General features: G+C 40.1%; 1 non-coding gene across 1 annotated transcript; it reads left to right on the top strand.

Moving 5' to 3' along the window:
• Positions 1–8,191: 8,191 nt before the first annotated feature.
• On the top strand, positions 8,192–8,266 carry Trnas-gga (transfer RNA serine (anticodon GGA)). Its single transcript has one exon. It is a non-coding gene; the product is annotated as a tRNA-Ser (tRNA).
• The last annotated feature ends 1,076 nt before the right edge of the window (positions 8,267–9,342 follow it).

Raw genomic sequence — 9,342 nt, 5'->3', positions numbered from 1 at the left:
TTCTTGAACCAAGTGTTAGCTATGATTAAGTTATGCTCTGCTAAAAATTCTACCAGGTGGCTTCCTCTTTCATTTCTTGGCCCCAATCCATATTAACCTACTATGTTTCCTTCTCTCCCTTTTCCTACTGAGGAATTCCAGTCACCCATGATTATTAAATTTTCGTCTCACTTCACTACCTGAATAATTGCTTTTATCTCATCGTACATTTCATCAATATCTTCGTCATCTGCAGAGCTAGTTGGCATATAAACTTGTACTACTGTAGTAGGCGTGGGCTTCATGTCTATCTTGGCCACAATAATGCGTTCACTATGCTGTTTGTAGTAGCTTACCCGTACTCCTATTTTTTTATTCATTATTAAACCTACTCTTGCATTACCCCTATTTGATTTTGTACTTATAACCCTGTATTCACCTGACCAGAAGTCTTGTTCCTCCTGCCACCGAACTTCACTAATTCCCACTATATCTAACTTTAACCTATCCATTTCCCTTTTTAAATTTTCTAACCTACCTGCCTGCTTAAGGGATCTGACATTCCACGCTCCGATCCGTAGAACGCCAGTTTTCTTTCTCCAGATAACGACGTTCTCTTGAATAGTCCCCGCCCGGAGATCCGAATGGGGGACTATTTTACCTCCGGAATATTTTACCCAAGAGGACGCCGTCATCATTTAATCATACAGTAAAGTTGCATGCCCTCGGGAAAAGTTACGGCTATAGTTTCCCCTTTCTTTCAGCCGTTCGCAGTACCAGAACAGCAAGGCCATTTTTGTTAGTGTTACAAGGCCAGATCAGTCAATCATCCAGACTGTTGCCCCTGCAACTACTGAAAAGGCTGCTGCCCCTCTTCAGGAACCACACGTTTGTCTGGCCTCTCAACAGATACCCCTCCGTTGTGGTTGCGCCTACGGTACGGCTATCCGTATCGTTGAGGTACGCAAGCCTCCCCACCAACGGCAAAGTCCATGGTTCATGGGGGCCATATAAACGTAGGTCCGCCAAATTTTTAGTTACGGAGTTACGGCTAGTGAAAGATTTTGCCTGAAATTAGTAACGCTAATATGAAGCCATCGCGAAACTGCACGGGGTTAAAGTAAAGCACAATTTCCATTTATTTTGTTGTTATTGATCTGGTGAATCTAATCAAATGTGTCCCAGACGTGTATCTGCAGCAGTTTTCTAGAACATGAAGAGAAGGAAAGACGTAATTTCGTAAAATTTTAAATTTATTAACTACTTGGCCCAATTTGTTTTTTAAATTCCAGAAAATTGCACAAAGTTTTAAGCAGAAGTTGTAGAGCATTTAACGTTGGAAAAATGATGGAAATACCGTCAACTGAAACTGTACTAGTGTGTCAGATAGTCTGATATTGTTAATACCATAACATACGTGAATTCATGTTAAACCAGAAAATACAAAGCTCAGCGTTAAGGAAGTCGTACAGTGTACATACAATTTCACAATACATTCACAATAAATGTTCTAAAATGTCTCCACCGAGATCAATGCATTTAGCTGCACGTATATGAACAGATTTTGTTACTAGTTTCAGTTTCACAGGGTTGTTCTTAATTTCGTCTATTGCATTCATAATGCGAGCAAATAATACCTCATGTGTATTGACTTTGTCCTCATTAACCGTGTCTTTCATTAATCCCCATACACAAGAATCTGACTATCTTGGTGGCCACAGACGTGTAGCACCACGACCAATCCATTTCCGTGGAAAATGTACATTTAAATGTGTAGTAACGGCGCTGGTGAAATGTGGAGGCGCACCGTCATGTTGAAAATACATCTTCGAACAAGCGGGGCATTTCTTCCTGAAGGAATTGTAAGTACGTCTCGCCAGTAAGATCTCCTGCGAAAATGAATGGTCCAATAAAGTGTGTGTTGATTATACTACACCACACATTTATGATAAATCGCTGCTAGAAATTGCGTTGCACTGTTGCGTGTGAGTTTGCTTCAGACAATACGTGTTCGTTACGTTAATTGCTTATACCATCTCAACTTAACAGTGCCTCATCAGTAAATAAAATGTATTTGTGTAACTGCCGATTAGTATTTAACCAGTTGCACAACTCCAAGCAAAGGGCAGGACCTATTCTACTGGATGTTAATGATGGACTTTTTGTTTATGGTAAGGATACAGATTATTGTACTTCAGTGTACGGCATACCTTAGAGTGTGAAAAGCCTAATCGTTGACAGATATGTCGTGTACTGGTACCCGGCCTACGTTGAACGGCATTCATAGTATCCTCATCTCCGTCTTCACATATCGAGCGCTCTTACTGATTATGAACGCTAGGTAGAGAACCTGTCTCCCATAACATTCGAAATACTAAGCTAATGGTTCGTGCATTCGGAATCCTCCGAGTTGGACAGCGTACGCGATATTCGTTAACTGCAGCTGTAGCATTATCATCACATTTGGCGTAAATAATCACGATAACGGCGTATTCCTCCGTCATAAATCTGAAAGGCATCCCTATATCATAAATAATCTACAAACTACAACAGTTATATGTGGTTTCACTTAAATACACTGTAGTTTTTATATTCTTTCACTGAACAATACAGAAAACTAACTCGTTTCAAGGTTAGGAAACGACCGAAACAACACGATAACGGTTGCCAACAGTGACATAAACGTTTCTACATTCTTAATGAAAAGTAAAAAAAATTTCTTGTACAATAATCTTTGCTTCTCTGGATATTCTGGAAAACTACTGCAGATACACATCTGGCACTTGTCTTATTAGATTCACCAGACCAATAACAACAAAATAAATGGAATCGTGCATCACTTTAACCTCGTACAGTTTGTCGATGGCTTCATATTTCAGGCAAAATCTTTTAATAGCTGTAACCCCGTAACTTAGCATTTGCGGACCTATGTTTATAGGAACTTTTTTCTTTAATTTTACTTATAAAATAACATATTATTGCTTGCATTTCTTTGTGAACCACGCTGTAAGGGCTGTATACCGTTCCAAAGTCTACTTAGTAGATAACAACATGTGGACAATACGTAAAGTCGTTGAACCAAGTAAGGGTATTCGAGAGAAACATCGATTGCTGAAGTGAAGGCATTTTGAAAGCGATCATTCATTCAAAGACACGTTTAGTCCTGTCACAGAATCTCCGAACGGCTCTCGAAGGTTAGAGAAGGGAGAACATGAAGAAGATGCTGTTGTTGATTTCATTAAACATTACAGCGGTAGTCGTATAGATAGAACTTGCTGTGTAAGCCAGGAGAAGCCACTGGGTACCCAACCTATGAGTTTAACCAAGAATACTTTACAGATTGGGGAAAGAGAATCCGAAAGAGCATCAAGTTTAAAAACTCAAAGTTTACTGAATCTTATATTCTTAAAAACTACAAAACTAGGCAGTTATTCACCGAAAGATAATGAAAATTACGGCCAGACATTATGTGTGATGATAGTATAGAAGAAAGCCAATGAAATAGGGGCGAAATGAATCAGCAGCTCGAAATGCAAAAACATTATTAAACATGCGTTGGCAGGCGTACCTGGCAGCGGCACTATTGAAAGAAAATTAAAAACAGATCGCCCCAATACATCTATTACGACGACCCCAACAAAACAGTTGAATTATTTCGCTTGCTCGCAGCCTTGCCTGAGGCTGGGAATACAGCACATTCGATTGAAATTACTTCTGTAATTTTCGAGCTTAGAAAAAGACGTATCAGTGAATAATATTCATGGAGACGTTTGTTGAAGAACTCCATAAACCGGTATGTGGGCCTTTCCCATATAGACAGGTTATAATTCGAGGATTGGGTGATTTATAGCGGACGTAACTTGTAGATATGAGCCAATACTCACGGGAGAATAATGCTTTGAAACACATTTAAATGGTCATTGATACGTACTCGAAATTTGTATGTGCTCTACCTGTGAAAATAAAGGTAGTGATGGCTATTACATTTCTATTTGAAAGTTATTACAGACAAGAACCAGCTGTACCCTACACATTCTACAAACAGAACATGGTGGTAAGCTCTGTAATAGATACTGCAAGACAGTAGTAGAGCAGTATCGAACACATCACTAATCGACATTCTCTCGGATTAAAGCATGTATTGTGGAACATTTGAAATGAACAATGAAAGAGCAAATATGAATGCATTTTAACCTTCATGATTCTTTCAAATGGACTGATACGCTCCCACAAATCATCTTCAATGTACAATCGATCTCTCCATATGACATATATGATAAAGGGCTTTATGTATCTTTTACTGTCATATTAAAATGGTGTATCAACACAAACAGAAATTTTATGTGTTTAATTTTTTATGTACTCAAAATATAAGACACCATTTGAGAAATCATACCTTTCAAACTGATCAACAGATGTATTTACAGTTTCCAAGGTGCAATGTACAAATACAAGTAATAACATCTTAAAAGATAGCAGCAGTTGTAAAATTGCTGGTAGCTTTTACATAGAAGAATTACGGAGGAGCAATGAACCAGATGACACGTTCCTGGCAAAAAGCTTATTGTTAAATGGTTAGGATTCCCTTCATAGCATAACAGTTGGATGGATGCTATATAATAAGGCGTGCAAACCTCAAAGAGCACAATAGCATAACATACATGATGGGAAAGACATGTGCAGAGGTAGTAGTATCTTCGATAATCTGCGAGTTGAGCTTCATATGCCTACCTACAGCTTCCTTGGACCTGGAACCACGCTTGAAAAATGACTCGTGTGTGGTGACAAGGGTATAAATCTCGTGGACAAAGCCTGCTTACACTACAGCTTTACATACACAGCAAATAACGAGCCCTCAGGACGTCACGTTGCAGATACAATATTAGCCGACTGAGCCAAGGAAATACGTTAAAGAAGGGATATCGGTATTGGCCAGGGTATTACCGCACCTTTAGCTGATAAAACGATGCATTCAAAATTTAAATTCGGTATGGGGTTAAATTTCCGTTGAGCAATGAACACCGCTGGTCGCTTACTGAAGAATAAGAGGCAATAGGAGAAGAAGAATAGCGAGTCAGGGTGTTTTATAAAATATAATCAGTTGTCACTGGCTGCAGCTACAACAGCCTGAAAAGGAAAGCTGATTAAAACACCCAGACCCTACCACTCCGAAGCACATCAGGAGGCGGATTCCTTCCTTTCTTAATGCCAGCCTAGGCCGGGCAATCTGTGATTGGTTGCCTGGCTGGTGATGTGGCAGCTATGGCCAAAACAGTGAAACATATGGAAAACGCACAACAGTAACCCGTCGATTCCAATTTAGATGTTGTGGGAGGACCTGCAGGTCAATGGGTTGTATATATTTGAAGAAGAAACCAAATTGTTGCTTATTATTTCGATTCATTTGCTCATTTGCAGCCACCGGGAGAAATATGTCGTTACTTTCCCAGGAATCATTTATTTTACAATTTTCAGCGATTCCTAAAGTTCAGTACATACCTCTGTGGATATCGATGTCAGGGAAGGTATAAAAACGGTAATCACACACACAAGTTTGTGAGTTGACGATGTCATACACTTTGACTTTAAATGGTCGACCATCAGTACTAATCCCAAATTACTTCCCGCCAATCGAGCTAGACAAAGGAGGTTGGAGTATTGCGATGATAGGTTTAGAAACATACCTGGTAATGACACGGCAGTCGCCTTCCATAGTGTTAGGCAGATTTTCCTCCAAGTCTCATGTCCGAACATTTCGGGCACGTCCTTCATGATTTCCTGCTTCCTGAAACGATCCTGTTTCGGACAAACGGGTAACCACTGTTGCAAACTGTTGCAAACGGGGATAGGTCTCCTGATACAACCTAGCTACCCGCCGCGCGTTGTCATCTGCCTTTCCGAAAATAGACACCATGTCGGCAAGCCCTCGATTCGAATATGGAACCATTGTGTTCAATGCCCACATCTACTACAAGGTGAGTCAACAAGAGAAGCGAATCGGACACACCAATTACTTTGGCAGAAGAGGTCATATGAGGAGCAGCACCATCCTCTAGGAGGAAACCATGCATACTGTAACTATGCCTGTATGGTACAGCGCGTATTAGACCGCAGTGTCCATGACAAAGTATGTTTGAATAAATGGTCTCTAGCATGGAAACCATGCATTTCCGAAGATAGGTTCATTAGACTTTTTTTGTCCCGTATCCACTCATCGATCAATGCCTAGAGTTTGTACACGGTGGTGTGTGTGTGTGTGTGTGTGTGTGTGTGTGTGTGTGTGTGTGTGTGTGTGTGTGTATGCATGTATGTGTGTACTTTGTACAGTGTGTACAGTAAGAAGTTTCACTGCTGCTAGCCATACCAAAAAAAAGATAGCATTTAGTTTAGTGTTGTCTCTCGCAGGAAAGAGTTGCAAATAAAACAGTCCATGTTATGCATATTTAAAATGTATAAGCCTTCCAAGCTGTAAATAAAAAATTTATGTCAAGCACAGCTACAATATATAAGTCTTTTGAGTATTCCAAGCTGTTGGAGAAATTAAAGTTCATCTACAGTTTGTAAAAGGGTTGTGTAACGAATATACATCTCAATTGTCAAGTTGCTTATTGTAAATATTGCTTACAGTTTTTTTTACCCTATTTTCTGTGTAAACCAGATGTGTGAGACATATCGTTTATCTATTTGTAACGAAATAATCTAATATGTAGGACATATTTTTGTAGGAAAAATACTACACGCAATTTATTTTCTATGTTCAGAACAAATATGTTATATGAAATAGTCCTACGTATGGGACATATATTTTGAAAACAACATATTTTGGCCAGCAAAACGACGCTACAACATCAGCGGATTGTTAGAGAAAACAGAAAAGGGTTGTGACCTCTTTGAAACAGTGAAAAGCCTCAACATAGATGGTGCAGTTTGCACATTTGCTCAGGTTTGGCAAGAACTTGAGAAAAGCACTGCATAAAAATCGTGGAAGAAAGTTTGTCCTAGGCAAAACCAAGAGGAGAACTTGCAGAATCCAGATAGTCAGATGGTGAAGCTTTACTCGCTGATTTGCAAACTGTTCAGAATTATATGCAGCACGCTAGGGGGGCTAGCAGGAGGTGATGTTGCTGCTGTTACTGACGAAGAACTTAAATATGATAAGATCAAGTGGAGTCGAATCATGAAGAAAAGGAAGAAGACGAAAAGATCAGTCCCTCTGTAGCAAAGGGTGCATTCGAGACTACCATTAAATATTCAGAACAACAGCCAATTGCTACAGCTATGGGCGTATTGTGGGCAAAGAAGTGGCGTGATGTAGCCACAAAACCAAAGTTTAGAAACTGGAACATAAAGTTTTACACTTTTTATAATAGATTTTCAGTGTCTAAAATAATGTGTTTTTCTTTCTATTCATCAGAAATGTAATTTTTTTAACTTAATTTTGATTTATTACACTGTTTTGAACTCTTTAAAAGACTTGTATCATTCTCTGACTAAGCGACCTTCTTAGCGTACCGACCACTGCCTGATCCCAAAAGTGACGGTTAATCGAGGTTCTCCTGCAATAGTGGGCTGGCAAGTTGACGCACCAGCTGACAATTAAGCTGCCCCCTGCGGCACGCGCCGGGGCGGCATGGGGGCGGCGGCGGTCCCATCCTCTCTCCATCACAGTGTGGTGTTAAAGTGGAGATAGAGTATGCACCTCTCAGTGCTTAATAACTGGGAGGGAAATCATGTCAGCACACAGGCACGGGCCTGCACACAAAACTCTGACGTGTACTGTGAAAGTAATGAATGGCTCATCGTTATTGTTATACTGAACATAAAGTCACAACTATACATTTCTACTGCAAATAAAAATGTAACATGAAACTTCCTGGCAGATTAAAACTGTGTGCCCGACCGAGACTCGAACTCGGGACCTTTGCCTTTCGCGGGCAAGTGCTCTACCAACTGAGCTACCGAAGCACGACTCACGCCCGGTACTCACAGCTGTACTTCTGCCAGTACCTCGTCTCCTACCTTCCAAACTTTACAGAAGCTCTCCTGCGAACCTTGCAGAACTAGCACTCCTGAAAGAAAGGATATTGCGGAGACATGGCTTAGCCACAGCCTGGGGAATGTTTCCAGAATGAGATTTTCATTCTGCAGCGGAGTGTGCGCTGATATGAAACTTCCTGGCAGAAGTAAAGCTGTGAGTACCGGGCGTGAGTCGTGCTTCGGTAGCTCAGTTGGTAGAGCACTTGCCCGGGAAAGGCAAAGGTCCCGAGTTCGAGTCTCGGTCGGGCACACAGTTTTAATCTACCAGGAAGTTTCATATCAGCGCACACTCCGCTGCAGAGTGAAAATCTCATTCTCTAAAAATGTAACATATTCGCCAGCGGACCCGTGTGAAACTTTCGCACTTTTGTAGCTGTAAAAATGACAGTATTTGGAATAAGTGTGGTTGTGAGGATAAGGGTAGCTGCGGGAATGAAGAGAAAATATCTTTAAAAATGAACTGACGTGAAATAATAACCATGAATTTATGGTCCATCCTTGTATATCCATATCTATGCATATAATTTTGAACTAAATAGTTAGACAGTATTACAATATCTCAGTGCAAACGATATCTGACGTAAGGATATAATTTTCGTATACTGTTTGTTTTTCATTTTCTTTAAGAATACAGAATGATTGTTGACTTAGTCACCCTTGAAAAAGCTACGTACAGTTGGCCGTGAGTAAAGACGGATTTGGTAAACAGAGTCCTGCTCCTTGAAGCGTCTGTCCCTGCGACTTGTTTATAGTGATGGCAAACGCAGTTGTAATAGGCTAGTAAACTTAAAAGGCATGCATGGATCAAATGGTGTTAAGTTTATCCGTGGTATTAAAACCGTTTTCCCGGTGTCAATCAGTAGAGCATTAATTGTAAATTCAATGAGTTTTGTTACAATCATGCGTGCTCCATTGACTAAACCCATCTTAGTGTTCAGGTTTCTCATCAACATGAAGATAGAGTTTCTCTTTAGTATAAGTTTACGTCGTGGTAGTTCTGACGGATTTAATGCATGCATTCTACGTGATACAATTGGTTGTCAGTCCGCTCGTCGGACTGTACGGAGTTACCAATGTAATAAATACGATATATGTAGCTTACAACATAGTGTTCGCTTCTAACGTGGTATTTCACTAATGCTACAATAACTTCTAATTGTATTTTTGAGATGTTAATTACACTTCATACTTTATGTAAGCGCGTTGGGCCGTGGTAGCAATAGGTAAATCGCAATTGAAAGGCGGAAATAACAAATACGTGTGTCTCCTGGAAAGTATATTCGTATAGAATTGTCAAGTTGTACGACGCGCAGAGATAATGGACTA

This window comes from Schistocerca serialis, chromosome 4 (genome assembly GCF_023864345.2).
Source record: "Schistocerca serialis cubense isolate TAMUIC-IGC-003099 chromosome 4, iqSchSeri2.2, whole genome shotgun sequence".
Classification (NCBI taxonomy): Eukaryota; Metazoa; Arthropoda; class Insecta; order Orthoptera; family Acrididae; genus Schistocerca; species Schistocerca serialis.
Note: the sequence above shows the minus strand (reverse complement) of the source record. Positions and strands in the feature narration are given on the sequence as shown.